Source organism: Moschus berezovskii, chromosome 6, assembly GCF_049115385.1.
Source record: "Moschus berezovskii isolate FMDL1 chromosome 6, NW_MosBer_1.0, whole genome shotgun sequence".
NCBI lineage: Eukaryota > Metazoa > Chordata > Mammalia > Artiodactyla > Moschidae > Moschus > Moschus berezovskii.
The window spans coordinates 114,416,327-114,440,450 of record NC_142465.1 but is presented as its reverse complement, the minus strand read 5'-3'; the positions used below and the strand labels follow the sequence as shown (position 1 = coordinate 114,440,450).

General features: G+C 48.6%; 1 long non-coding RNA gene across 2 annotated transcripts in view; it reads right to left on the bottom strand.

Moving 5' to 3' along the window:
• Positions 1-10,666: 10,666 nt before the first annotated feature.
• The window catches only part of LOC148777736 (uncharacterized), a 21,601-nt gene continuing 8,143 nt past the window's right edge, over positions 10,667-24,124 (bottom strand). The window contains exon 3 of one of the 2 annotated variants that reach the window (XR_016037714.1): positions 10,667-12,106. This is a non-coding gene — a long non-coding RNA (uncharacterized LOC148777736). Of the gene's footprint in view, positions 12,107-13,669; positions 18,778-24,124 lie in introns of those variants that run through there. The other variant, XR_016037713.1, reaches the window with a different exon arrangement.

Here is a 24,124-nt window from a genome sequence, read left to right as displayed (position 1 = left end):
CTCACCCCTTTTCCTATCTACTGACTTCTTGCTGGAGGCCTCAGATAGATGGGAGTAACTGAGTGTGCAGCCAGGCTGAGTCCCCAGGCCTCTCCATCCCCAACTCCAGGTCCTCTGAGGAGGTGGGCTGTATTCTATTTTGCTGTCACCACAGTGGGCCTGGCATGCGCACAGAATGTAAACAGCTCTTACCGGCGTACTCTCAGTAATTTACAGGGTCAAGGCCAAGACTTTATCCTGACATCTGAGACCCAACCCCATCTCTTTTTCCTTCTTCATCCTCTCTACTCCTCCCTTGAGCCAAGGAGGGGAAACCTGTCACCAATGTTCAGGCCTTGTCCCTGCAAAAATCTGTCGGATATCACTGAGCCGACGGGTTGCATCACTTTAAAGTCATGACCATGAATCTCTAGGCTTTTGGTATTTGTTCCAACTAACTATTTCTGCATCATTAAATAAAAGCTTAAGACAACATTTGATTATCTCACAAGGATTCTGTGGGTCATGGATTTGGGAGGGTCTCATCTGTGTTGCTCAGAGTCGCACTGAGTGGCTGAGGCTGGAACATCTGAGCCCTGACTGGGCATCTCTCTCCCTCCATGGACTTAGAGACTCTCCAGGTTGTCTCTTCATGGGCTAGCTTGGGCTTCCTCACAGTATGGCAGCTCAGGGCTCCAGCATGGATATCCTACAAGACGGAAGCTCTTCTCATGTAGCTTCAGAAGGGTTGTGCTGTTGTTTCCACCCATTCCATCAGTAATGAGTAAGTCACAAGCCTGCCCAGGTTCAAGTGGAGGAGAATTAGACTCCATTTCTTAGTGGAGGCATGGAAGGTTCTAGAAGAGCTTGTGGGGTGGAAGATGTTCCCATCTTGGGAAAAATGTGATCGGCCAGTGTGGATGGGTGATGCTGACACATTTTTCTGGTCTGCTTGCTTTCCCCTTCATGAGAGAGGGTTCTTTCTCACCTTCTCCTCCTTCTGCAAATATCCAGGGCCCTCTTCCCTTATTTATGACCCATGATCTTGCTGCTTTTTCTCTGAAATAACAGAAGGAATCATGGGACAATGCCCACATGCTCCTACAACCTGGCCCCGCACCCGCTCACGCTGACGTCCCCCTTGTCTTGTGGATGGAGTATCTGAGAGTCTCCCTAAGGCCCACCTGAGCCCTGGGTTTTATCCCCTTCTTGCAATTTGATCCCCTCTCGCACCATCAATTTCCTCTCTTCTAGGAAAACTCTTCAGGAGAGAAGGCTAATTCTTCTCCTGTCTTAAAAACAAAAAAGAAAATGAGTCAAACCCTAAAACAACCCTGTCTTAACCCCACCACTCAAGTTCTCTGCTGCCAGGTCTGCCCTCACATTTGCAATGCCTGGTAGAACAGTACAGGAGAGAGGCCCATATACCCTAAGTCTAAACATCAAAATGATATAAACACGTGTCTGGTAAGTCACTTCAGTCGTGTCCGACTCTGTGCAACCCCATAGACGGAAGCCCACCAGGCTCCCCCGTCCCTGGGATTCTCCAGGCAAGAACACTGGAGTGGGTTGCCATTTCCTTCTCCAATGCATGAAAGTGAAAAGTGAAAGGAAAGCTGCTCAGTCGTGTCTGACTCTTAAGTGACCCCATGGACTGCAGCCTACCAGGCTCCGCCATCCATGTGATTTTCCAGGCAAGAGTACTGGAGTGGGGTGCCATTGCCTTCTCTGTTAACTCAAATCTGTCCACTCTTTCTACTTGAGAAGCTGATCTTAGTGAAGTGTTTGGATTCAGAACTCTCCCACTCCTTGAACATGGTCGCAGGGGACAACCAGCCTTGGCCTTGGCGCTTGCCCTGGTTCCCAGCCCAGCCCCCTTCTTCCTCACCGCTGGCTCCACCCACACCTTCAATGGCGCTGAGCACCTGTGTGTGGACACCCAGGTCAGGCCAAGCTCTGTCCAATGCCTCCTGCCTCCGCCCCACCCATGCAGCAAAAAGCTATCCCCTGGACACCCCTTGGGAAGAGGCCCACGTAGGGCTCTCTGATCCTCTTGTCTGGGTTTCGGGTGGCACAGTGACTCCCCTCCTGAGAAGCGTTGGCTTCACTTGCCCTTTTGAATTCCTTTCCTCTATTCTTTCCCAAATCCTCTCTTTCATAAAAGGCTTGCCCCTACCGCTCTGCAGGAACTGTATCTCTTGTGTCCCCATCCACTTGCATGCTGCTAAAGGCTGAGCACCTTGGCTGAGGACCACCCCGCCCCCAGCCCTGCTCTCCTGGGCCCCCACCTCCCTGGCTATTCCTCTCAGGCTGCTCTGCTGGTCCGTCCTTCCTTCTCTGACTTCTAAATGTTGGGGGAAGCCCAGGGCTCAATCACTGGACCTCTTGCCTACACCCGTTCTCTAGGAGATCCCATCTTCTCTCATAGGTTAATTACCACCCACAAGTCCATGACACCTAAATGTCACACCAGCTCCACCGCTCCCCGTGGATGACTTGCATATATCGCTGGGCATCTCAGCCTCAACCTGTCCAACCTCAGCGCCTGCCTTCCTGCTGCCACCTATCCTGATGCTGCCCCACCCAGCCAGCCAGCCTCCCAAAGCCGGGGTACAAACCTTGGAGTTAGCCTTCCCTTTCCTTTACCTGTCCCCAGCCGATGGGGCAAACAGTGTCAGCTCTGCCTTCAAACACATGTCAGATTCCTCATCCTCCTCACCTCCAGGCTGCCAGCCTAGTCCAGCCCCTGCCTCTCCCCAGTCCCTTACTAACCTACCTAAGCCCAGGCTGTTGCAGGTCCTTACCATGGGCCCCAAGTGGACCTCGCCTCCCCTGCCCTCCCCTCGGGCTCTGCATCTGCCATCCCTCTGCCTCTTCCCCAAGTCCTCCTTCTCCAGATCCAGCACCTCACTTCCTTTACTCGGGGATCAAAATACCACACTAAAGTGAGACCTTCTCTGACCACCTCATAGCAAATGAACTGCTGCCTCCCCATTCAGCTTCAGCTTTTCTCAGAGCACTTCTTACCATCTGGCCTCTCATACATTTTACTCATTAATGGTTCTATTGCCTGTTTTCCTCCACTTGAATAGAAGCTGCCCTTGGAGATCCCCAAACAGTACATGTGCGTGCTTGCTAAGTTGCTTCACTCACGTCCAACTCTGTGACCCCATGGACTATAGCCCACCAGGCTCCTCTGTCCATGGGATTCTCCAGGCAAGGATATTGGAGTGGGTTGCCGTTTCCTTCTCCAGGGGATCTTCCTGATCCAGGGGTCAAACCCTAGTCTCCTATGTCGCCTGCACTGGCAGGTGGGTTCTTTACCACTAGCACCACCTGGGAAGCCCAAACAGTGCATGGCATATAGTATATACTTAACAATAGGAATGTTTCTTGAGTGAATAAATGATGAGTGAATTGCTGACCAATCCTTTGAATGCCCACTTAGCTCCAGCACGCGGGCTTCTAGTGAATTGCAGCCTGCGTGTCCCTCCTGCTCTGTAGTTAAAAGATGCTCCAGACATAGGGCAGGTCTCGTAACACCACCCTATTGCACTTCGCTGTTACCCCTTGCCCTCCCTGAAGCCCTCCTGTGAGCAGTCACCTCCTCCCTGAAGCCCTCCTGTGAGCAGTCACCTCCTCCCTGAAGCCCTCCTGTGAGCAGTCACCTCCTCCCTGAAGCCCTCCTGATTCACCCATCTCTCTCTTTCTCTGGTGCCTTCCCGTGTGGAACACATTCCATCTGTGTCAGCATTGTCTGTGCCTGGTGACCGTCCCTCCCTCCCAGCGGACGGTGCGCTCGCCAGGGAGGGTTATGTCTTGAGCATTTCTGTAACTGCGCTCTCCACGGATCCCCAGCACCCAGTAGGTTCTCATTCAGTGTTGACTGACTTTAAACTGAACATATGGCTTAGTTTTAAGTTCAGCGTTTTCCGCTAGGCCTTCGTTTTAAGTCTTATTTCTTTATTTTCTAGTTTATCTTTAATGTGTTTTTAGTACCTTTATTCTCCTTTTTAAAACTTTTAAAACTGACACGTGCTCATTGCAGAAAACATGTAAAATATGCAAGAGTATAACTAAGGTCATGGCATCCAGTCCCATCACTTCATGGCAAATAGATGGGGAAACAGTGGAAACAGTGTCAGACTTTATTTTTTGGGCTCCAAAATCACTGTAGATGGTGTTTGCAGCCATGAAATTAAAAGACGCTTACTCCTTGGAAGGAAAGTTATGACCAACCTAGATAGCATATTATAAAGCAGAGACATTACTTTGTCAACAAAGGTCCATCTAGTCAAGGCTGTGGTTTTTCCAGTGGTCATTATGGATGTGAGAGTTGGACTATGAAGAAAGCTGATCACCGAAGAATTGATGCTTTTGAACTGTGGTGCTGGAGAAGACCCTTGAGAGTCCATTGGACTGCAAGGAGATCCAACCAGTCCATCCTAAAGATCAGTCCTGGGTGTTCATTGGAAGGACTGATGTTGAAGGTGAAACTCCAATACTTTGGCCATCTCATGCGAAGAGCTGACTCGTTTCAAAAGACCCTGATGCTGGGAAAGATTGAGGGCAGGAGGAGAAGGGGACGACAGAGGATGAGATGGTTGGATGGCATCACTGACTCAATGGACATGGGTTTGGGTGGACTCCGGGAGTTGGTGATGAACAGGGAGGCCTGGCGTGCTGCGGTTCATGGGGTTGCAAAGAGTCAGACGCGACTGAGTGACTGAACTGAACTGATAAAAGATAAAATTACTCCTAATTTAACAATCCAAAGATAACCATTATTAGCATTTACTAGCTAAGTATCCAGATATAAGCATTATCAGCATTCAACTTTTTCTTCTGGGCTCCCAGTTTATTCTTTTATTAAATCTTATATTGTGACCATATCTTATGTCACCACTATTCTCCAAAGACATCATATTGAGTGGCTGCATAATATTTCACTGTGTCAGTTTATCATAGTTTATTTCACCAAGGGCTCATGACACACACATTGCCCCCCTGACCTCTACACACATACACAACCCCCACCCATCCACCCCCACACTCCGACAGCACGCTGTGTGATAAACACCCTGACACACGCTCCGGCAGCTACCCATCTTCACAATGGAGGTGATTTCCCAGCCCGGGGTGAACAGTGCACTGGTCATGCGGACCCAGCAGGGTGGGGTTCCAGACTTTTCCTCTTACTGTCCCTCAGACAGGCAGATGTTGGGACAGACAGCAGACAGAGACAGCAGACAGGAGACAGACAGGGGTCAGGGGAAGTAGATGCAATGGCTTTGGGGTGTCTGGGCTTTTAAGGAGGTCAGGGATGGGGAAGGTGGGGCAGTGGGCAGCAGGGCTGTGCTCTGATGGGAAAGCCGCGGGCCAGAGTAGGTGACAGAACGGGGCTTCCTCTGTTTAATGCCCTCGAGTGTGTACAGAGGGAGACCGTAGAGTGGAACACTCGACCCTCAGAATCCTGGGACCGTGGAGGCTCTGCCCTCCAATCATCAATGCAGGCGCGGAGGTCCAGCACTGGGACCTCTCAGGGCTCCTGACTCCAGCAAAGAGACTTTTCTGGCTCCCCATGTGGCTAGGACCAGAGTCCTCTGGTCTCTGTCCCAAGAGCGGCAAAGAGCTTTTGAATTGCATTAAGGGGCAAGGAGGGGAGATGGCTCGGAGGGTCTCTAGGACTGGGCAGAAGGCCTTGGGGTGGCTCTTGAACTGCACGAGAGAAGGAGGGAGTCCAGACACTGGTGCCCCAGGTTTGAAGTCCAATGTGTCCACTCCAGTACATCCCTCCCACCTTCCCCCACCCAGCCCTGGGGGATCTCCCGGGTCCCCCAATGCAGAGGACAGCTCAGAGTGGACAGGGGCCCGTGTCTGTGGTCACCTGTGTATGGGTGTGGTCTCCTGAGGATAGGAGTTTCTGAGGCCCACCCCTGGGAGCTGTCCTGTCCCTGCTCCTTCCCAGACTGCTCTGCTTTGTTTGCAGAAAAACATGGAAAAGAATGAACTCAGTTCTTGGCAGTCTGGAGAAGGAACAGTGAATGCATGGGGTCCAGAGTCAGCTCAGCGTGACTGACTGTGGGGTCTTGGACAAGTCATTTCCCTCCCAGGACCCCCCAAGACACACCCACGCAGGAAACTCTAGAGACTGACCACCCTGGGACTGCACCTTTTCTGGCTTTTCTCTGAGTCTCAGAAGTCTGCAGATCATTGCTGCAAATGGAGTTGGCCTAGATAAACAGTGGAAATCACCCTAAACTGCCCCAGCCCTTCAGTGCACAGAAGAGCTGGGTTTCTGCTCTTGATCAGGGTAAGAGGCTCTGCAAAGAGGCAGTTACCAGATCAGGACACCACAGGTAGCAAGGCAGAGACTGCCCAAAGGAGGGAGACAACCCTCCCATTTTGCAGATGGAGAAACTGAGTCCCATAAAGGAAAAGTAAGCATCCCAGATACCAAAGACTAGAATTTCGGAGCCCTCTGCCTCTCCCTCTCCTTCCCTGACCCAGCCACCCCTGCTCCCCCCAACCATTCTCCAGGGCTTCCCTGGGTGGTAGTGGTAAAGAATCTGCCTGCCAATGCAGGAGACACAAGAGCCAAAGGTTCGATCCCTGTGTTGGGAAGATCCCCTGGAGAAGGAAATGGCAACCCACTCCTGTATTCGTGCCTGAAAAATCCCATAGACAGACAAAATCCCATTCCCTGAGGATGGGGGACAATCTGGGGAGCCCCACAGGCAGAACTGAAAGCAGAATCCTCTTCCCTAGTGACAACAAAACATATATTACCATATGTAAAATAGATAGCCAATGGGAATTTGCCGTATGACTCAAGGAACTCCTACAGGGTCTGGTAACAACCTAGAGGGTTGGGATGGGGAGAGGAGGGAGGGATGTTTAAGTGGGCGGGGACATGGGTAAGCCTGTGACTGGTTCCTGTTGATGTTTGGCAGAAACCAACACAACACTGTAAAGCAATTATCCTTCAAATAAAAATAAATTTAAAAAAATAAAGAAGCAATTACAAAAAAAAAAAAAAGGAACGCTCTCCCCTGTTGGCCCCCCAGGTCTCTCCTTTCTGGGCTGGGGTTTGTCTGCTTCTGTGATAGCCTGGGGTGAGTGGGATGGTACGAGAGAGGGGTCTCCTCAAGTCCAAGGGGCACCCCAAGCAGGATGCTGTTCTGCCAGGCCAGGACAGCGTGGCACTGGGCCAGCGCCCCCGGCAGCGCCTGCTCCAGGCAGCTGGACAGGCTCCGGCCAAGAATGCCAGGAATGCGGAGCGGCTGTGTCCTTCCCGCTCCTCTTCCTCCCCCCACACCGAGAACAGGATATTCCCTGTCCAGGGAAGCCCGCGGCCATCCCCTTTATGGGAAAACCACAGGGCATGTAGTGGGCACTGCTCCTGCCCTGGGATGGGCACTCAGTACTGGAGAGTCTGGGGGGCTGGCACCGCGGGGGAGCACACAGTGGGCCCGTGCAGGATGGATGTTTGCTGAGGACCTACTGTGTACCTTGTGCTTCATTTATTGGTATCAACTCAATCACACCAACCCTATCAGGTTCTCTTTCCCAGGTGAGGAAACTGAGACCAGGAGGGGCCAGGGAACATGCCTGAGGGTACCAGCTGGCAAATGGCAAAGGCAGACTTGGTCCAAGCCAGTCTGATAGTTGAGGCCCTTGCTCTTAGCCACCAGGCCGGTTGGCCTCATCTCTACTGTGGTCCCTAGAAGCTGTCCCCTGGGTCCCACCATGACACCGGCAGAATATGGGGGCATGCTGCAGAGAGGCAGACCCTTCTCCCCATGGGCAGCTGGTCTGTTTGGCAATATGCAAAGGGTCAAGGGGGGAGGTTGTCTCTGAGATACTGGGGCTGATGCTCAGCTCTGAAACCCACCCATTCTTGCAGAAGCCCAGCATCAGGGAATCCAGGAGTTTGACCAGGGTTCAGGCCCCCCGGATCCAGGAGGGGCTCTTTCTGGACCCTCGGTGATGGGCAGGGGGGTTGTCACTTGTCGGAGGGGCAGGGATAGGAGGTAGCTTTCTGGGAAGGCTGAAGGGAGATTCAGGGGTGGAGGCGGGAGAAGTGAGGGGCACCAGGCTCCAGCCGTGAGATTCTAGAGGTGCCCCCACACCCCAGGCTGTGGACCCATCTCTCCCTGCTTGCTCCGGCCCTGGGTCTGGGCCGCCCCTCTCGGACATCACCCTGGCCGGACAGGTGCAGCCTTCCCATCCCTGACCTGGATCAGGCCCTGTCGGTGGGTGGGGACAGACTACAGCATCTCAAAGTGCTGTGCTGCAGAGGTTGCCTAGAGCCGGGCCCACCCAGACCCAGACTCAGGTGATGGGAGAACAAAGGGTCATTGACACAGGAGGACTGACCCATTAGAAACAGAGGGCACCAAGGCTCAGGGGGGCAAGTGGCCTGCTGGAAGTTCACAGAGCTGTCACCTTGCAGCTGGGGCCCACCAGCCCTCACCAAGGGGGTCTGGGCTGGAGTCACCAGGCCCCCACCTTCCCCTGGCCCCTGAGGTCTGTCTGGTTCTGTTCCAGTGTGTTGTCCTGCACAGGCTCCTGGTCCCCCCAGGGGGAGGGGGAGGCCAGGGTCAGGTAAACAGGATCCCCTGCCGCACTCCCTGACCTTGTTTACCTCCCGAAAGAATGTGAGGGCGTTCTTCCCCTTCCCAGGCTATGAGTCACCCCTCAACAACGCCGCCACTGCCTGCCCAGCCTCCGTTCACCGCCCCCCGCCCCAGACCCCGGACCCTTGCCTCCTCACCGATGATGTCAACCCTGTCTCCCCCTCTGCCCACCCCCCACCCTGTGGAGCCCACTGCGGGGGGGGGGGCTCGAGTCGCCATGGCAACCGCTCACAACAGGAAGCAAGGCCCCTGTGGAGGCCTGAGCTGGGGCAGAAACACAGGAAGCGGCGCTGAGCACCGCGCAGCATTGTCAGTCGCGGTAAAAAGCAAAACAGGACAAAAAGATTTAATGAGAACAATTAGCCCAAAGAAAAAGGAAAAAAAAAAAAGGGTCGAAAAAACAAATAAAGCCAAACAGCCTGAAGGCAGGAGGCTGGCTGAGCTCCAGGGACCCCGTGTTTCCCCTCCCAACACAATGTCGGTTAAATAATATTTCCTTCTCAGAAGGAGGCTCCTGGCAGGGGGGGGTTGGGATCCTTCCAGTGGCCCCTCTGTTGAGCCCCCCCAAATTCTGGGGAGCAGATGGGCTAGTTCTCCACCCCCAAGCCAGGTATATATTACTGCCCAAGTCCTGCGAGGGGAACATCTAATTCAGGGGAAAGAAAGGGCAGAGGCCTGGGGCTCTGAGATGGAAACAAGTCCTGGCCGCCCCCACCTCCCACCCCCGCTGGGAGACCCTGTGTGGTGACCCGTCTCTTTCCAGCCTCAGTTTCCTCCTTTCCATCCTCGCTGTCATCGCCACGTCAGCCTCTTTCTCCCGCCTCGCTGATTGGCGCATGCGCGTAGATGCGCGGCACGTGTTGCGTGAACTCGTGAAGGAATGAATGAATCGGCAGAGGTCCATGGAGGCAGTTTTCCGCTCAGAATGAACTGAGAGTCGGAGACGGACAGGCAGCCCTGTGAGGGGCAGCGCTGTCAAGGCAGGTGGGCAAGCAGAGGTTGGGAAGACTTGGTAGGATCCTAGGGAGAGGACTGAGCCCTAGGGTGGGGGGATGGGGGGTGAAGATTCCTCTGGGCTCTCTCCCTCCCACGTGTTGAGGGCTCTGCCTGAATGATACAGTCTGGCCCCTAGGCCCTGACAGTTCTGGAAGGCAGCTGGAGGCACTGTGCACATTACCTGGAAGGGGACCAGGACCTCGGATGAAGTGAAGGCTCAGGGGCAGAGGGGCCAGCATCCAAGGCCTTGGGAACGTGATGAAGGTGAATGACACTGGCTGGATGGTGACAGAGTGCAGGTCACCCTCTGCATTGATCGCCCCAGTATGTGTGAGAGGCCCAGCAGTTCCTGCCAAAGCTGGTGATGGAAGGAAGCGGTGTGTGTGTGGGGGGGGAGGCAGTGGTTGGGGTGAGATGGATGCTTAGATGAAGAGGCTGACTGAGCTTCACAGCCACCCCCATGCAGGCAGTGGGGGCCGCTGGAGGAAACAGGCCAAAAAAATTAATAGGAGTTTATTGGCAATGATGAAGAGGGTCGCTGTTCTACCCAGGGCCACGGGACACTCAGAGGTGTCACAAAATAAGGGGAGACCTCGTGGGAAAGAGAGGTGAGAGCCGGATCAGGAATGACCTTGAGGGCTATCAGAGGGCTATCCCAGGGCTATCAGACCTAGGAGCTGGGGTCTGATACTCTAGGCACCAAAGGGCCACTGGTGGCTTCTGAGAGTGGCAGGAATATCTGCAGTTGGATAATTTAGGGAGACATCTTTGGACAGGGGCTTCTCCAGTGGCTCGGTGGGTAAATAAATCTGTCTGCAATGCAGGAGACACAAGAGATGCGGGTTCGATCCCTGGTTTGGGAAGATCCCCTGAGGAAGGAAATGGCAACCCACTCCAGTATTCTTACCTGGAAAATCCCAAGCACAGAGGAGCCTGGCAGGCTATGGTTCAAAGGGTCGCAAAAGTCGATCATGGCTGAGCAACTAAGCTTGCTTGCTCGCTCTAGACAGATTAGGAATGGTGGGCGGGGGACATATCAGGAAAGAAGAGGATGGGAGATCAGGGAACCTGGGCACTGCTGACTTGGTTTCTTTTCTTTTGAACTGAGAATGATGCATAAGTGTTCAGTCAATATTTATTGAATGAATGAATTATAGCCACCTTACACTGAGATATTTATCTTGCACACATTGTTTTGTTCATTCTCACTACAGCCCTGTGAAGTAAGTCTTGTTCTTCCTAGTTTACAAATGAAAAAAAAAGGAGGCTCAGAGAGGTTGAGAATCTTGCCCCAGGCTGCACAGCATGGCATGGTGGAACTGGATTCCAACTTAGCTGACCCACCTGCCATCTCAGACATGCCACACTGCACTACTTGCTCCTATGCTGGCCCCATGCCAGCCCACGGGAACACTCAGATGTCAAGCCCCTGCCATGCCTCTGAGGAGGCCCTGGGTTGGTGGCCTCAGCTTTCCCAGCCGTAGACTGAGGGGCGGTGGAGGAAGGCCAAGGGCCCTCCAAGGTCTCCCACCCCCAGCCTCGAGGACGCAGGAACCAGATGGTCACCAGGGAGGGCAGAGCGGCTGCCCCAGGCCCAGGTGGGAGGAGGGAAGACTGAAATGGAGGAGAAGAGATCAGAGCACCGCGGGGTGTCCCCGCAGGAAAAGGAACCGAGACCAGGGCTGGGGGTGGAGGAAGAAGAAGCAGATGTGGTGAGGGGCGGGAGCAGGTGCGCCCAGGGCCCGGGAGGAAATGAATCTGAGTCCCAGAGCCTGGCCTTCGGGCCCTGGGCTCGCTCAGCCAGAAGCTCGGCCCCAGACATAGCAGCGTCTGGGCTTTGGGGCTGCACCTGAGGCCCTCAGGTGGGACTCGGAAAGGACTGGCCTGCCCACACCTGTCCTGTGCCTCCTCATCCGGTGCCCCACATGCACCTGCCCCGGGAAATCCTCCTGGGGGCTGCTGAATGAGCCACAGGAAAAGGGATACAGGCTGTCTGTGGGTGGTTTGTTCCTGCAAGAGAGAGGAGAAGGGCTGGGCGGTGCAGGGAGAGGCCCGGGGGGAATGGGATGGGTCTCCCAGGACAGAAAGTGGCAGAGGGTCATCGCAGGTGGTCAAGAGTCCTGTTCTACCCCAGGGGTGGGGTCTCTGTCGAGTTGTTCCCCTCTGGGCCTCAGTTTCCCCATCTGTGAAATGGGGGCTCTTTTTCTCTGGAGAGACAGGAGGCTGGCCTAGCAGTTCAGAGTGTGTCGGCCTCTGGACCAGCGGGGCTCAGTGCTGCCTGTGCAGCCACACCAGATAGACCCAAGGGTGGGAAGCTTTAATAACACAGAATCCGACGTGGTCTGCAGTGTGGGACGTTCTGGCTCCATCGTTTGTTCACTGTGTGGCTTGGACAAGATGCTCAACATCTCTGTGCTGTTTCCCACCTGCCAGAAGAGGGTTGTAACAGGGCGGGCCTCCGGGGGTGCTGGAGGACCAGAGAAGTAACACGCCTATGAAGACAGGATATGGTTGTAAGTGCCTAGAAACCATCCTAAGATGCTTTCTAAGTGGGGATCCCCAAGACAACTCCATTTCTGGGCTCTGTGCCCAGCCTGGCCCTGAGGACAGAGGGCAACAGGCCGAGGAGAAACGAGAAACTGGGAAACTGTCTGACCCAGAGGTCAGAACCATCCCCTTCAGCCTCGGCCTCCTGGCCTTGATCACAGGCATCGTGGGTGGGGTCCAGCCCTTGGGTCCTGCTCCATGGCCTCTCTCCCTGGACTGGGTGGGGGCTTGGCACACAACAGGAGTCCCTGGGAGGCACTGGGGCCTGGGAAGAGAGTGCACGGCCTGGGGTTCTCAGTGAGTCGGTGAAAGCCTGCGTGTGCTCCTTGTAGAGTGAGAGCTGGAAGCGTGAGAATCAGGGACATCATCGATGTGGGCTGCTCACCCTGCACCCGGGAGGTGCTCCCGATGCTGTTCCTTTCCCCTGACTTACAGAGCCATCAGCTCCGTGCCTCCCACCAGCGGCCCCCTCTCTACTGGTTCCTCCCTGCTCTGCTTCCCTCCCCTACAGCCCAGACACACCCTCAAGTGTCTGCCCTGAAAACAGACAAGCCCCTGGACCCCCAGCTCCTACCTATGCCTCTCCCCTGTTCCTTTTGTCCACACCACCTCTCCACCTTCACGGTCACTCTTTAGCCTGATACATCTCTCATCAGCCTTCAGCATCTTCCACGTGTCCCCCGCCAGCCATTCTCCTCTGACCCCTGGGCAGCCCCTCCTCAGTCTGGTGGGCCTCCCCTGATAGCCCGGACCCTCTGGCCTCCTTCCTACGCCTCCACGCCCACCCTCTTCTCTCCTCCCAGCCCCGGGCATTGCATCCATGCCTAATCCCTCCCTGGCAGGACCTACCTCCTGGCTGTGTAATCTTTAGCTACTTAGCTTCTCTGTGCCTCAGTTTCCTCATCTGTAAAACGGGGCTAATGGTGGTTTCTACACCATAGCGTGATGGAGGGATTAATGGAGTAACACAGGTAAAGTACTCATAATGTGCCTGCTCATAGCAAGACCCAGCTTCAGTGCTGGGTAACTGGCACACGACCAGTAAGTGTCAGAGTGGAGATTTGAACCCAGGGACCCTGGATCCATGTCCCATTCTCTTCCGCTGTTCTGGTGACACACGCACCATCCGAGGCGCTCCTCCCTGGGCTGTCGGGGAGGAGCTGGGGGATTGCAGTGTAGCAGAGCCATTCCAACTCCAGTAGGTGGGAACTCAGGGACAGAAAAGCAGATGGGCAGGACCCCTTGAGGACCTGAGGTGACACCAAGGTCTGGCCTAGAGGAACCCTCTTGTGTTGCCGCTGTGGGTCCCGCAGATTCTGGCTCTGGCCTTCTTGGGTGTCTGTCCTATGAAGGAAGTCGAGGAACATGTGTTGGGCAGTCAGACACCTGGGCGCCTGGCGCCACCTGGTGGTCAGAGCGCATCTTGCTATGTTCCCAGGCTTAAGAGGACACCTGACATCCTGTAGCCTTCCCTATGCAATCGACAGGGCCACTTCCCTCCACCCCCCTACCCTTTTTTAAAAAAATGATTGTGCCAGTCTTTTTTAAAAAATGTATTCATTTATTTGGCTGCATGGGGTCTTCGTTGCAGCACACAGGATTTTCGATCTTCATTGAGGCCTCTGAGACTTTCAGTTTTGGCGTGGGGATCTAGTTTCCTGACCAGGGATCAAACCAGGGCCCTCTGCATTGGAAGCACAGAGTCTTAGCCACAAGATCACCAGGAAAGCCCCGAGGCTGACTCTTCAATAGCCTTCCTACCTCCTGCTGCAAAGCCCCCATTTAGTGCCTTCTTCCCCTGGCTTTGCGGAAGGCCAGCCTCTCACTGAGCATGTATTTATCCACTCAACAAATGCAAAGCCCCTCTTGTTAGCCTGGCCCTGGGCAGAGCACCAGGATGGTGAGCTGAATCAAACATGGTCCCTGTCCTCCAGGAGGAGCTCCCAGTCCGATGGAGGGTACACACTGACAGACAGCAGGATCACAGCTGTCACCAAGCGAAGCCCAGGTTTTGCTGGGGGCAGGAAAGAGTAGCCCAGGAGGCTTCACGAAGGAGGAAATGTTTGAGATTCATTTTGAAGGATGGAAACAATAGTGACTGGCTTAGGCCCTTAGCAATCAGAGGAGGGACGGGGAAAATGTCACCAAGGGAACAGCGTATGTATAGAGGCCCTGAGCTGAGAGCCACTGAATGGTGATCCTGTGTGTTTTTCCAGCACCACCAAACAGTGAACAATTCTACCCTGAGACAGTGTCAAATCCCACAGGTCAAGGGCTCAGTCCCACAAGGCCAGCCGTCCCCACCCCATCCCCCATTTCCGAAGCCAATAGTAAGTCCAGGTTGTCAGCTATGCTTCTGTACCACCAGCCATAAGTCGGAGATTCCCATAGCCCCTTATTTCTGGACTGATTACTTTGCTAGAGCAGTTCACAGAATTAAGGAAAACAGCTTACCCACTGGATAACCAATTTATTATAAAAGCATACAACTCAGGAACAGCCAGGTGGAAGAGATGCACAGGGCAAAGTATGGGGAAGAGGTGTGGAGCTTCCATGCTCTCTTTGGGTGCACTATTCACCCAAGACCTCCAGGTATTCACCAATCCAGAGATTTCTGAACCCCATGGTTTTGGGGTTTTATGAAGGCTTCATTACATAGGCATGATTGGTTAAATCAGTGGCCACTGGCTATTGATTCAACCTTCAGCCCTTCTTTTCTTGGAGCTAAAAGCTCTGACCCTCTAAGCCTCTGGTTAGTTTCCTTGGCAACCAGTCCCTACCTTTAGTCACTTTCCAGAAGTCACCGTATGAACATAAACTCAGATGTGACTGAAAGAAGTTCGTTATAAATATCAGGACACCTTTATCACTCTTATCACTTAGGAAATTCCAAGGGTTTTAGGAGCTCTGTGTCAGAAATGGGGAAACCAAATTGCTATTTCTGTTAGAATCACAATATCACAAGTGGTTAGTAGGGAAGGATATGGTTACTCTGACTACAGTGCCAGATGAAAGAGATGGCAAGGACTGAAGTGCGAGGTTCTGGTGGCTTGGTCTGAGAGGGTGGTGGTAGTGGTGGTGACCACAAGGGTTGGGAGAAAAGGATGGAATTGAGAGATGAGTCAGAAGTGAGTCAGAAAGAGAGTCTGAGACACCCCTCAGGGCCTGAGAGTATCTATTTTAATACTAAAAAATAAAACTTAAAAATATATTTAACTTTATTATTGATTTAGAATTCAAATGTTAATTCACCCTATTAATGAACAAGGAAAGCCATAGGCTCATCCCAGTAGATGTAGGAAAAGGTATTTGACAATATTCAACACTGTTATAACAAAAACTCTCAGCAAACTGGGAATTGAAGAAAGCTCTTCTAATCTAATAAAGGGTGTCTTCCAAAAAATTTGTAACTAATATCATAAAAACCTGAGTGCTTTCTCCCAAAGATCAGGAAAAATGCAAAGATGTCTGCCCTCTATGCTTCTAGTCAGCACTGCGTTGGATGTCTTAGCCAGTGCAAGGAGGCAAGAAAAAGAAATGCATACAGACTGGATGTGAAGGAAATTTCTTTATTCACAGACAAGATTACCTACAGAGAAAACTGGATGGGATTTACAAAAAAAGCTAATGGAATAAATGAGCCTAGCAATGTTGTATGATACAGGTCAATACAAAATATCAAATTTAGTTGTATATACTAGTCATGAACAATTGGAAACTAAAATTTTAAACCACTGGGAACAGCATGAAACACTTAAGGATACCTCTGACAAAGATGTGTAGCAACTGCTACAGAAACTATCCTTGAAACTACAGAGCGTTGCTGACAATTTTGACATTTTTGAAAAAAATCAAACGAAAACTAAATGTTCAGTGCTATTGAATGGAGAGTCATAACATTTTCATGGATTGGAAAATTCAATAATAAGATGTCAGCTTGGGGCTTTCCTGGTGGCTCAGTGGTAAAGAATCTGCCTGCCAATGCAGGAGATCCCTGATCCAGGAAGATTCCACAGGCTGTGGAGCAACCAAGCTTGTGTGCCACAACTATTGAGCCTGTGCTCTGGAGCCCGGGAGCTGCAACTACCAAAACCAGGTCCTGCAGCTACCGAAGCCCACTCGCCCTAAAGCCTGAGCTCTGCAACAAGAGAAGCCACCTCAATGAGAAGCCCCCCAGCCACAGGCAGAGTGTAGCCCCCACTCATCTCAACTAGGGAGAAGCCCATGCAGCAACGAAGACCGAGGGACAACCACGTGGAAAAAAATGAACCCGATCCTCATGTCATATCACATACAAAAAGTAACTCATAATGAATCACATATCTAAAGGTAAAAGCTTCTGTTCTTTGAAAGACACCATTAAGAAAATGAAAAGACAAACCTGTCTGGGAGGAAATATTTGCAAAACATATATCTCATGAAGGATTTGGAATATTAAAATAATTCTTATAAACTGAAAATAAGACAAAGAACCTGATTTGCAAAATGGACAAAATATTTGAAGACACATTTTACCAAAGCGGATGTGAAAGTGAAAGTTGCTCAGTCGTGTCCGACTTTTTGCAAACCCATGGACTATATACAGGCCATGAAATTCTCCATGTCAGAATACTGGATTGGGTAGTCTTTCCCTTCTCCAGGGGATCTTCCCAACCGAGGGATCAAACCCAGGTCTCCCACATTCCAGGCAGATTCTTTACCAGCTGAACCACAAGGAAAGCCCTAGAATACTGGAGTGGGTAGCCTATCCCTTCTCCAGAGGTTCTTCCCAACCCAGGAATTGAATCAGAGTCTCCTGCATTACAGGAAGATTCTTTACCAACTGAGCTATGCAAATAAACATATGAAAAGATGCTCAATATCAATAGTCATTAGAGAAATGCAAATTCTCTATCAGTATACCTGCAATAAATAGCTGAAATAGAAAAGATTGATGATCTTTTGCAAGTGTTGGCAAGGACGTGAAGCAATGGATCTCTGGGTGTTGATGGGAATGTCAAACAGTCCAGGCATTGTAGAAAACAATTTGACAGGTTCTTAGAAAGTTGCCATTTACACTCCAGTGATTCCACTCCTAGGTTTCTACCCATGCGACATGAAAATTGCTTTCTAGGCTTGCTGCAACAGGTATTTTCCTGAAATTTCTTTCCACTGGTTGTCGTTCAGTTGCTCAGTCATGTCCCACTCTTGGCGACTCTATGAACTGCAGCATGCCAGGCTTCCTATCCTTCACTATCTCCTGGAGTTCGCTCAAACTCATGTCCATGGAGTCGGTGATGCCATCCAACCGTCTCATTCTCTGTTGCCCCCTTCTCCTCCTGCTCTCAATCTTTCCCAGCATCAGGGGATTTTCCAAAGAGTTGGTTCTTCACATCAGGTGGCCAAAGTATTGGAGCTTCAGCGCCAGTCCCTCCAATGAATATTCAGGGTTGATTTCCTTTAGGATTGACTGGTTTGATCTCTTTGCTGTCCAAGGAAGCTTTCCACTGGACTCCTAGATAAATCTCTTTGCTTCATCTCCTACAGCTTCCTCTCAGTATCCACCCTGTACAGAGACTGCAGCTCCTCACCAAAGCCCACCAGCTCCTCTGCTTCCTTGGCACCTGGTGATGACCCACTTCTTTCCATCTGCACTGGGTCACGTGCATAGTTAGTTCTTGCTGATGGAATGTGCTTGGGAGGTTTATTAGACTTCTGTGAAGATGCTGATTGCAGCCATGAAATTAAAAGACGCTTACTCCTTGGAAGGAAAGTTATGACCAACCTTGATAATATATTAAAAAGCAGAGACATTACTTTGCCAACAAAGGTCCGTCTAGTCAAGGTTATGGTCTTTCCCGTGGTCATGTATGGATGTGAGAGTTGGACTGTGAAGAAAGCTGATCGCCGAAGAATTGATGCTTTTGAACTGTGGTGTTGGAGAAGACTCTTGAGAGTCCCTTGTACTGCAAGGAGATCCAACCAGTCCATTCTAAGGGAGATCGATCCTGGGTGTTCATTGGAAGGACTGATGCTAAAGCTGAAACTGCAATACTTTGGCCATCTCATGCGACGAGTTGCTGCTGCTGCTGCTAAGTCACTTCAGTCGTGTCTGACTCTGTGTGACCCCATAGACGGAAGCCCACCAGGCTCCCCCGTCCTTGGGATTCTCCAGGCAAGAACACAGGAGTGGGTTGCCACCTCCTTCTCCAATGTGTGAAAGTGAAAAGTGAAAGTGAATTCGCTCAGTCGTATCCGACCCTTAGCGACCCCATGGACCGCAGCCTACCAGGCTCCTCCATCCATGGGATTTTCTAGGCAAGAGTACTGGAGTGGCTTGCCATTGCCTTCTCCGTGCGACGAGTTGACTCACTGGAAAAGACTCTGATGCTGGGAAAGGTTGGGGGCTGGAGGAGAAGGGGACGACCGAGAATGAGATGGCTGGATGGTATCACCGACTCTGTGGACATGAGTTTGAGTGAACTCAGGGAGTTGGTGATGGACAGGGAGACCTGGAGTGCTGTGATTCATGGGGTCGCGGAGAGTCGGACACGACTGAGCGACTGAACTGAACTGAACTGAACTGAAGATACTATGTCTTATTTACTCTCTTCCCTTGTCATCTGGCTTGATGTCCCTGTGGAGAACACAGATGGAAGAAGTCTGGGTCCTAAATGAATATGTAGAGCAGACTCCCCCAGCCCCTAGCCTCCTCTAGCCCCTCCCTGGCCTCAGTAACCATCACTGGCTCCAAGGTGGTCAAGAAATGAATCCTTGTGTATTTAACTACTGAGACTCTGTGTGTGTGTGTGTTGGTCTAATAGCTAGCCTTACTTACCCTGAGTAATAACTTGCCATTCTTGATGAAGTAGATACTCAAACAATTTCCTAATGACGGATGCTCAGGAATTAAATTTTCAGAGTTCTTGCATGTCTGAAAATTGTCTTATTTAGCCCTCACATTTGAGTTTGGCTAGTGATGCTAACCTGTTAGTTCCCTACCTGGTATCCATTCCCTTACTTATTTCTTGCCCCTTTTTTGTGTATGAGGCAGCAATGTAATTTGGCTGAATACCCATTTTCTCAGAATCTCTGGCAACTGAGAGAAGCTCTGCAACACATTTCTGGCAACTGAACCACAAGCAGTTTCTCTGGGTAAGCTTTGTTTTCCTGCTAAAATCAGGATAAAAGGGAACATAGGCACATGGCACCATCCTCTACCCTCCTTCTTGAAAGGAACACGGGTGTGTTGTCTGGAGCTGAAGCAGTCATCTTATCACCAGATGGCAACAAATATAAGCTAAAGCCTGTGGAATCACAGAGATGCTGTCCCTGATGTCTCTGATCTACTGAACAAGCAAGCAATGCTTCCTCATCTGGTTAGATGAGAAGAGTAGCCTCTTATTTGTTTATAGCACTGTAAGTCATAATTTCTGTTGAAGAGAACATTTGAAACTGGCCCAGAAGGCATATACTTTTAGATTCAAAGTAATTTTCCTTTTGAATTCAAAGACTTTTCTCTGCTGTCTTCTGGCCCCTGTTACTGGTAATGCCAGACTGATTCGTATTCTTTTCTTTGCAATCGTTTTTTAAACAGAGAGCTTTTATATTAATGTTCTTTTTATCCTGATGTTCAGACATTTGTTAGTGTGTGTCTACCCTGCTCATCACTTGATAAATCCTTTCAACGCGATGGCCGTTTCTCTACTCACGTCTGGGAAATTCTTTTCTATTTGGTCATTTCCTCCCCTTTGCCTTCCCTGCCTTCTCTTTCTGGAACTCCTGATACAGATGTCAGACCCCATAGATTCCTTTTAGCTTTTGTCTTTTCTTTCATATTCTTTTTTTTTTTTTTTTTTTGGTTCTATATTCTAGAATCCGCTAACTCCTCTGTTCATTTTTTAAATTTCAGCGGTTTTTTATGTTCAAGAATTCTTTCTTATTTTCTGATTGCTACCTTCTCAAAGCAGCTTGTTTCTACTTTTCACATGTGGGATCTCCTAAAAATATCTCTGAAGAGGTTTAATCCCAAAGTTATCTTATACCCTGAATTATTTTGAGTCAGTTTTTCTATTGTCCTTTGTATTGCTCTTTCAGCTGCAATTTTTCCTCAACAATCTAGTACTTTTTAAGATAAAGACAAAAATCCTTAACACAGTCTAAAATGCCCTGTGGAGTCTGGTCCCGAACTATAGTTTAAGAAAGATTTCTTTTAAATTTAATTTTTGGATTGTGACACACCACAAGAGTGTATAAAACTTATGGACATTCAAAGAAGAATAATAAAGCTGACATCCACATGAACAGCTTTCAAATCAGAAAAGGGGACATCACCAGGACGGTGTGTTCCCTTGCATCCACTTTCACATCTCTCCCCAAAAGAAAACCACTGTTTGACTGTCTGCAATCATAATTTTCTTATTCCCTTGTTAGTTTTTACCATCCACACCTGCATCCCTGTACAAAGTAGTATTTAGCTTTGCCTTGTTTTGAACTCTGTGTAAGTGGCACTGTATGGTTTATATCCTTACTTCTTTTGCTTAACATTATTTTGAAAGACTCATTCACCCTGATGTGTATCACTGTATGTAGTTTACTCAATTTCAATGCTGGGTAATAATCCAGTGTGTGAATATTCCAGACTTGCCCAGCCTAGTGGATTCTGGGGCTCTTTCCAGGTTCAAGTTTTTGCACATGTCCTTCCTGTGAACATTTTAAAATGGGTTTTCTGCTGCGCATGTGCAAAAATCCTCCTCACATGTGTCCCTGGGAGACAAACTGCTGGCTCCCAGGCGATGTGCAGGTTTCCATTTACTCGGTCGCGCTAAACTGATTTCCAAAGTGGTTGAGTCCACTTCTCTTCTCACCAGAAAGTATCTGAGAGTTCTTGTCGGGACTTGCCATTATCAGCCTTTACAATCCTTGCTTAGCAAGTCGGAGTGAAGCTATATCTCATTGAGGCTTTGTATTTGCATCACTTGAGGGTGAATGCCTTTTCATTTGACTGATCACTTGTGTTTCCTCTTTACAAGTGCCTGGTCCAACCTTTGCCCACCTTCCCTGCTCCTGGATTTCTGTTCTAATTTGTTGTCTATCCTCCTACAGGTTCACAGGAATTCCTTACATATTCTCCTTTGTCCATTTACAGTGTTTTAAATACTGACTTCTCTTTTCACTCTCTACATACAGTCTTTTGAAAAAGAACGTTCATAATTTGAATGTAGCTGAAGTTATCAACTGTTTTCAATGTGACTTACACTCTATTTCTCGTGTAAGAAATTAGCTTCTACCTCATGTTAATAAATATATTTTAAAATATTATTTGCTAAAAATTTCAGAGTTTTGCCTTTCACATTGAGGCTTGGAGTTAATCTGGGGAAGGGGGAGGTCTAATTTCACCGCCCCTCCAATATGGAGAATTGATAATCCCAGTTACCCTTTACTGAAAAGTTCATACCCACTGACCAGCAGTTTCAGCCTCTTGCTCCTTCTCTCTAGATAGATTGATTTGTCTGTGGTTATAGTCCTCTGCGCTTTCATTTTGGTTTCACTGTCCTATTTATCTCTTCTTGTGTCAACAGTTCACTGTCTTATTTGATTTCGCTTTATAATGTCTTGGTATCTGCTAGGGGTGATCTCATCACCACCAGCCTCTCTCTCTTCAGCTCCTTCGAGGGCACCTTGACTTATCCTAGCCCTTTGCACTTCCATACAAATTTTACATTCAGTTTATCCAGTTCCCCCCAAAATTCCTGCAGTGAGTTTGATCAGGCTTGCCTTGACTCTTAGACCGATTTGGGGAGAATCGTCATGGTTCCAGGACTAAGTCTTTCAATCCATGAGCAGGGTTTATCTCTCCATTTTTAGATAGTCTTTAATGTCTCACAGTGAAATTTTATGATTTTATTCCATAAGGACCTAGATGTATAAATCAGTAGATTTATTTCTAGGTCCTTTACATATTTTTATTATACTAAAAGTGATATTTTCTAATTATTTACTGCTGCATAGAGGAATACAAAACACAACAGATTTTTGTATACTGACTTTTTTAATCCAACAATTTGCTAACTTTTCTTTTCAATTCTAATAATATTTTGAAGAAACTTTTGGATTTTCTACACAAAACCAGAAAATAATGACAGTTTTGTTTATTTCTAATCCTTTCCCCTTAGTTTCATTTATTATCTTACTGTCTAGTCAACACTGTTCAGAAGAAATCTAATGAAAGTCATAAATGCAGACCACAGGTATATTTTAAAATTAAAATTAATAGCCATGCTAAAAATGTTAAAAAGCAGATGAATTTTTGTAAAATAGTTCATGTAACCCAATGTGTTAAAATACTCAATATGTAATCAATATACAATTATTACTGAGACCATTTTATGGTATGGGTATTTTGGGGTACTATTTAAAATTCAACATGTATTTAACTTTACTCTTACACATCAACTCAGACTAGTCACATTTCAAGATCTCAGTAGTCATAGGGGGCTAGTGGCTACCATATTGGATAACACAGGTCTAGAATATTCTGTGCCATGTTTAATGGAAACGGGGATTGCAATCATCCTTGCCTTTTTACTAATCTCAACATTTCACTATTAATTAGAATATTTAATTAGGATATTTGCTGTAGGATTTTTGTAGATAGTTTTACCAGGATAAAGTCATTCCCTTGTATTCCTAATTTGCTACAGGTTTTAAAACATAAAAAGATCTTGAACGTTCCTTGTACCTTTTGTGATAACAATATGTCTTTCTTCCTTAACTAATGGTGAATTACGTTAACTGATTTTTTTTCTTTTGATTTGCATTGTTTATTGCTAATGAGTGGTAGCATGTTCCCCAGGATTTTCAAGTTGAGGTATGCCTGCCTGCCGTTTCAGTTGTGTCCTACTCTTTGCAACCCTATGGACTGTAGCCCACCAGGCTCCTCTGTCCATGGGAAAATTCAATACAACTAGTGTTTTCATAGAAATAACTTTTGCTTTTGCTGATTATTTTCTGCCCTTAACTTTGCTGCTTTTGTGAATATCTCCTATGTCTTGAGAGTACTCTGCACTTGTAGCTACACTGTTCTGTAAAAGTCCCTTAGTCAAATTTCTTAATATTATCTTCATTAAATATATTTCTGCTTGTTCTGTTGATTACAGAAGGATGTGTTTTTAAATCTCCCACTGTAATTGTGGGTTTGTCTATTTCTCTGTATAGTTCTCTTCTTCGTTTTTTTATATTTTAAGACTATGATTTACATATGAATTTGAAATTGTTCTTTCTTTCTGGTCAGTTGGACCATTTTCATTATGAAATGACCTTCTTTATCTCTAGTGATTTTTTTCTGATACTAAAATAACTGCACCAGGCTTCTTTTCCTTAGCCTTTGTATTATAAGATTTTTTTTTTTTTTTTTTTACCATGCATTTCCTTTCACCCTTTCAGTGTCCTTATGTTTTGGAAATGTTTCTTGTGGATGCCTCTTGTAAATTACAGGTAGTTAGATTTTTATCCTGCCTGGTAATCTTCCTATTTTAACTACAACATTTAGTCCCCTTGCATTGTTTTATAGTACATTTGAATTTATAACTGTTATTTATTTGTCCCACCTATCTTATATTTTTCTCTCCATTCTTGTTTTAGGATTGATTGGAGCGATTTTCTTATTCTGCTTTCCCCCTCTAATAATTTGACTAAATACTATATACTGCATTTCCATTCTTTCTGTTTACCCTGTTAATGACAACTTACAGTTGTCAACTTAAACTCATTAGAGTTTATTTGCTATCTATTTTCGTTTTCCTCCTGAGGAATAGAAAGATCTCAGGAACACTTTAATCCATTCACCCAAGTTCTATGCCATTGTTGTGTATTTTAATTCTGTTTTTATCCAGAAGACATTGTTATTGTATTATCAATGTTCTTCATTGTTCTTTATTCTCTGTTGCATCAGACCTCTGTCTGTGATCATCTTCCTCCAGCCT